The following is a 6,235-nucleotide window of genomic DNA, read 5'->3' on the forward strand; positions in this document are numbered from 1 at the left end:
AAAATTACTCTGAGAAATTTTAAGCATGCAATGTATTATCATGTGTCACCAACACATAAATAGACCTCTTTAATTTAGTTGTCCCTTTTGTGAGAATATAGTTATGTCTTTGACATAATTATTTCAAATTTATTGGGAATGTACCTGGTATTGGGATTTCTGAATCACAGACAGTTCTATGATTTTTTTGGGGGGGGGAATACCAATGCTATTTCCATAATTAATGTCTGTTTCCTCCAAAGGAATCAGAGTTGTGGCTCAAGGACAGAATGCATACTTGGCATACATAAGACATGGGGCTCAGTTTCCATTACTGAAAACAAAATAATCTCTCCTGTCTCTCCAGAGTAAAACAAAAACATTCCCAATAATGGCATATAGGTATTTCCATCACCAATTCAATTAATGCTTTGTTAGCTATTAGATTTTTGCCATTAGCCAATAGGGAATTAATTGTCATGATTTTAAACATGGTTAGACAAAATAGAATAATAACAAAAATTACAATAACTTCACTATTCATATATTGATGGAGGAGGGTCATCTTTCTATCTGTTGTTTTATTGGTTAAGTAATAAAGAAACTGCTTGGTCTCTGATAGGACAAAAAATTAGGTAGGCAGAGTAGACAGAACAGAATGCTGGGAGAAAGAAGCTGAGTCAAGGAGTCGCCATGATTCTGCTGCCAGACACAGACGCAGGTTAAGATCCTCCCTGGTAAGACACCTCGTGGGCTACACAGATTATTAAAAATGGGTTAGATCAATATGTAGGAGCTAGCCAATAAGAGGCTAGAGCTAATGGGCCAAGCAGTGTTTAAAAGAATACAGTTTCCGTGTAATTATTTCAGGTATAAAGCTAGCCATGCAGGCAGTCGGGTGCCAGGAACGTAGCCCGCCGCTCTTATTACAACAATATATAATGGAATGAATGTTTATTCTTCACAACTTTACAACTATATAGAGATACAGCTGACAGAGACAGTGATTATGAATTACTCTATCAGTGAGTAAGATGGGCTAAACCCTCTATTGCATAAGTGACAGATACATATTTTGGGGAGTCATGCTTTGTTTTCAACATAAAAAGTGCAGAAACTTTTTTTATCTTTGTAAAATTTTACAAACCAAAGGCTGGAGAGATGGTTCAGTGGCTAAGAAGGCTTGCTGCTCTTGGAGGACCTGAGGTCAGTTCCCAGCACCTATGTTAGGTGGCTCACAACTAGCTGATAAACTATAACCTTGAACTGTGGGCAGAACCAAACTTGTTTGCTTTCCACCATAAATGCTTTCATTGTGGTTTTTTTTTTTAAAAGAAATCACAGTAGAAAAATTAACTCATGTGTTATCTTGTCTTCAATTTGATACCCTTTTAGAAAATATAAATTTCCTTATTCTTAGTTGAGGAAACCAATGCATTTCACCAGACTTTGCCCTAAGAATCAAAATGTAAATAAAAACATTTCTTAGGCGTCCCAGTAGTTCATATATGTCAAATCTCAAAGAATATTTCCTGCTGAGGAAAATTATTCAGACACATGCTTAACATTCTAGATATATTACCCATTGGGTTTTGCTGTGTTGGATGGAAATCTGTAGAGGCTAAGTTACATATAAATAGCAGTGTTATTAACAGTCACAAAATTAATGAGACCAATAATGAGCTCAAATGTGTAAAATGCCAGGGTTAGCATAAGCACCACGATGCCTCTGTGCATGGCATTTTATTTTGCCACAGGGAAAAGTTCTGTGAGCTAATTCCCTAAGCCAAGCCAATAAATTATTACTGCAATTAAACTGCTCATTCTCTTAGTTGTTTTTGCAACTTTTAGAGAGAAAAAAAGTGAAGTACTCTTGAAGGAGACATTTATTGTTACGTAGTAAGAGTGGGTTTGAACAGAAGTGAAATTAGGTGCAATTCTGCATAGCACTCCGTCATTACAGGACTAAAACATATTTACTGAAAACGACTTCTCTCTCTCTCTCTCTCTCTCTCTCTCTCTCTCTCTCTCACTCTCTCTCTTCAAAACTTTGCACAATCCTATATTTCATCGATGACCTATGACTGCCAAAGAGTTTGCTTCAGCTTGTCTGTCTAAATGAGGAATACATAATTGGTAGTTTCTGTGAAAAGACACCATGACTGAGGAACTTCTTATGAAAGAAAGCATTTAACTGGGGGATTGCTTAGAGTCTCGGTGGCTTAGTTCATTGTTGTCATGGTGGGAAGCAAGGCAGCATGTAGGCAGGTGCTAGAGAAGTCACCTGGGAGCTGCATGGTGATCTGTAAGCAGAGAGAGAAAGCCCGAGTCTGCCGCTTGAAACTTCCGAGCTCACCCCCAGTGATACACTTCCCCCAACAAAGCCACATGCCACACCTCCAATCCTTCCCAAATAGTGCCACTCCCTAATGACAAAGCCTTCAAATATATTAATCTGTGGGGGTTATTCTTATTTAAGTCAGCACACATAGTATCAGAAGCATTGGGTGATTGAAATCTTATTGAAAACACAATTTTTGCATTGTTGTGGTATGGGAACATAATAGGATACCCGTCAACAATGAAAAGGACCAAACTGTCACTACATGCATCAACACGAATTCCATTCCCATCTAATTATTCAATAAAGAAGTCCCACACGAGTACATTTTGTGTGATTTCTTTCACATAAATTTCAAGAAATACAAATCAGTCTGTAGTGACAGCACCAATGTGTTGATATGGAGTATTTGGGGGACTGGAACACAATAAAAGAAGGAATTTCAAAGAGTCATGAGGATATTTTTGGAGGTGATAGATACATCTATCATTTTGATTTTGTACTTTCATAAATACAGGTGCATGTTTTAGGTAGGTTTCTCTGTAGTTTGGCAAAACACCAACAAAAACTAACTTAGTTAGGAGAATAAATAGCTTATTATCTTTCAACTCTCAGATTATAGGTCATCTCTGAAGGAACCCAGGGCAGCAATTCAAGGCAGGATCCTGGAGGCATGAACTGAGGCAGAGACCATGAGGGGAATGCTGATTATTAACTTGTCCTTATGGCTTATTAGTTTGCTTTCTTATGCAACCCAGCACCACCTGTAGGGGTGGCACTTATACTCAGTGACTGTACTGTCCAACATCAATCATTAATCAAGAACATTTGTCTTAGCTGGGCGGTGGTGGCGCACACCTTTAGTCCCAGCACTCGGGAGGCAGAGGCAGGCGGATCTCTGTGAGTTCGAGACCAGCCTGGTCTACAAGAGCTAGTTCCAGGACAGGAACCAAAGCCACAGAGAAACCCTGTCTCGAAAAAAACCAAAAGAAAAAAAAAGAACATTTGTCTACGTGTCACTCTGTTGTTGTTGGCAATTTGTCAACTGATGTTCCCTCTTCCAGACGACTAGAAATTGTTTCAAGCTGACAAAAAATAAACCAGCACAACTGACTCTCTGTCAACTTGATACACAAATAACTATTAAACCATAACTCTTTTTGACTATCTACAAGGTCAAAATATTAAACACAATATAACTTTAAAAGTCCTACAGTCCCTATTTAAAATATTCAGACACATAAAAGTTCAAAGTCTCTCAACTGCAGAAAATATAAAAAATAAGTTTTATTCTTAGTCCAAGAGGGAATAACCAAGGAACAGTTACAATCAAATCAAAGCAAAACGGAAAGTCCAACAGGGTAAACAGCTCAGTGTCTGACATCTGGGACCCACTCATATCTCCAGCTCTGCCATCCACATTCCACACAACTGGTTTTATAGGCCCAGGGTGTCTCCACCCCACACCTACTGCTGTCCTTGGCGCCATCCTGTGTGGCATCTTCAATATGCGGGGATCTCCACTGCAACTGAGGTTTCACCTGTACCCTTGGCTTCCCCTGGCCTCTCTTCGGAGAGTCCAACTCTGCCACAGAATGTCAAGCATAGCTCCTGTTCACTACCCCTTCACACCTGCGAAACCAGCACAGGGTAGGCAGCTCCTACATTATCTGTCACATTCTGTGTCAGTGTGGTGCAGCCTTAGCCTTCCTCTAGACCACAGCTTCTGATCCTGAGCTAATTCTTCTAGATGCTTTCAACTCAATGACGATGATCTTTTCTTAGTCTCAGCTGCTTCTTCAGGCTTGGCTGAGAAGAAATCACGGACTCTTAATTAAAAAATATCATAAGCAACTCTGATATAATCTTTGAGGCCCTGAAGCTTCTCTCTGAAATTTCACAAGCCAGGCCTCCATTGTCTGCATTTCTCTAAAAATTCTTAGCTTGCGGGCTCCCACAGGATCGCTCATTGAACACAGCACACTGAACATTTTTTTCAGCCCAAAATTCTGAATGCTTTATAATCTTCTCCAAAACAACGTGGCCAGGTCTGTCACAGTCATGCCCCACATTCCCGGTACCAGCTTCGGTCCTAGTTTGCAATTAGAGTTATATTTTGTCCCGTATTGCAGCTGGAAAGGGTTTGCTTGACTTATAGATTACAGGCATCATTGGAGGAAACCAGTGCAGGAACTCAGGGCAGGAACTGAAACAGAGGCCTTGGAAGAATGCTGTTTACTAACTTGTCCTTCCTAGCTTGCTCAGCCTGCTTTCTTATATAACCCAGGACCACATTTCAATGGCTGAATCTTGCTACATCAATTATTAATTAAGAAAATGCCTCCTCAAGCATGCCCACAGATCAATCTGGTAGAGGTACTTTCTCCATTTGAGGGTCCTTCTAAGGCCCAGTTTTGTCCTGTTGATGACCTAAGTAGCACATTAGTAAAAACAAGCATATAGAGTTTATTACTTTATTATAGCAATCTCTAATACATTTTAACTTGCTTATTTTAATTCCCATTAAGTTATAATCATGGCCCTATTGCTGAAGACAGCCCTCACATATCTTTTTGAACATGGAGAAGTTGAACTGGTACCTAACCAGAGCCTTCATTCACACCATGGAATACCAGAGAAGAAAGAGTCATCAGAGGAAGGGGCCTCAGTTGGGGAAATGACTCAATGAGATCCAGCTGTAAGGCATTTTACCATCTAGTGATCAATGGGGGAGGGCCCAGCTCACTGTGGGTGGTGCCATGCCCTGACTGTTGGTGCTGGGTTCTGTAAGAAGGTGGGCGGAGCAAGCCATGGGAAGCAAGCCAGTAAGCAGCCTCTCTCCAATGGTCTCTGAATAAGCTCCTGCCTCTGGGATCCTGCCTGGAGGATCCTTCCTGTCCTCACTTCCTTCAGTAATGAACTGTAATGCAGAATGTAATGAAAATAAACCCTTTCCTCTCCAACTTGCTTTTTTTTTGCCATCTTTGTTATTGGTTTTCATATTCAATGATGATTATTATAAAACAATCTAAATTACTTTCTTTGTCTGTCTTGGTTAAGGTTTCTATTGCGGCGAAGAGACACCTTGACCATGACAACTCTTGAGCAAAGGAGATCTCAAGGCCAACTCCCATAGTGACACACTTCCTCCAGCAAGGCCACACTTCCTAGTAGTGCTACTCCCTATGAGATTATGGGGGCCAATCATATTCAAACTACCATATTCTACTCCCTGGCCCCCATAAGCTTGTAACAATATAATTGCTGTGCCCAGTCTGTGGGGACCCCAAAAGACCACCAGGGAGACTGACTCACGGAAATGCAAAGGCAAGGTTTATTGTGTGCACAATATAAGCCAGCAGGGACCTCGTCAAAGCAACTGGTACAGAAGCAGCAGGTAGAGGTGCCCCGCTCTTCTAAAGGGCATTATTTAAAGGCAAAACCCAGAAAAGTTACATTAGCAGAGTGTGAGGTGACGGGTTCAGTTCTGATTGGCTTGTGCCTAAGGACTTTTCAGAAATTTTATTCTTAAGTCTTGCCTCTTGTTTGTCAAATTTCCTTATGGGCTGACCTTTAGGAGGGGGACATTCTGTGGTTATCTGTACTTTCCAGATGGCTACCCTGTTACTTTTGCCCCTAGATATTTCTGATATCTTTTAAATCCAGTACAATGTACCATTGCCGAATGGGAGACAGGGTACTCAACAGTGTATAAGGATTGGGAATGGTGGGATGTATGTCCATAACCCTCTTGTTACTTCCCTTAAGGCCTGTACTGGGGGGTAGTCATTGGTGTGAGGCTTTTTTTTTTAAGATTTATTTATTATATATACAGTGTTTTGCCTGCATGGTCACCTTCACCCCAGATGAGGGCACCAGATCTCATTACAGGTGGTTGTGAGCCATGGTGTGAGG

The sequence above is a fragment of the Microtus pennsylvanicus genome, chromosome 3 (assembly GCF_037038515.1).
Source record: "Microtus pennsylvanicus isolate mMicPen1 chromosome 3, mMicPen1.hap1, whole genome shotgun sequence".
In the NCBI taxonomy this organism is placed as follows: Eukaryota; Metazoa; Chordata; class Mammalia; order Rodentia; family Cricetidae; genus Microtus; species Microtus pennsylvanicus.